Raw genomic sequence first — 506 nt, 5'->3', positions numbered from 1 at the left:
GAAGGGGGAGAAGAAAATTAAAAAAAAAAATTATTAAGGGAACGAGTTGCCCCCCTCCCCCCCGCCCGACCGGGAGTGGTGTGTGCTGAGGGGCTCGACAACAACAACAACAAAAACCCCGGAAAAATGAGGAAAAACACCTCAAAAATTTGAAGTTGTGAAGAAGAAAAATAGCAATAATAATAATAATAAAAGCAGGGGAGGTCGAGAGGAGAGAAGGGAGAGGAGGAGGGGGGGGTAAAAAAAAAATTAATGACACGACTCTCGGCAAAGCACTGTGCAAAAATATCCGGCAGCGGGAATTTATGAGGCGGCGGCCGGTGACTGTGTGTGTTTTATGTTGTTTGATGGCCGCTCCGGTGAGGGATTGACAGGCTGCCAACGCCACTCACTCACCCGCAGACGTGTCACCCTGTGAGGAGGCGAGCGCCGCGCCAGCTCCGCGCCGCGCACGCCCCGACCCTGACCCCGCGCACGCCCCGCCCCCGGACACGCCCCTCCAATGG

This window comes from Alligator sinensis, unplaced genomic scaffold (genome assembly GCF_000455745.1).
Source record: "Alligator sinensis unplaced genomic scaffold, ASM45574v1 scaffold611_2, whole genome shotgun sequence".
In the NCBI taxonomy this organism is placed as follows: Eukaryota; Metazoa; Chordata; order Crocodylia; family Alligatoridae; genus Alligator; species Alligator sinensis.
The sequence above is the reverse complement of the archived record's forward strand: the minus strand, read 5'-3'. Positions refer to the sequence as shown.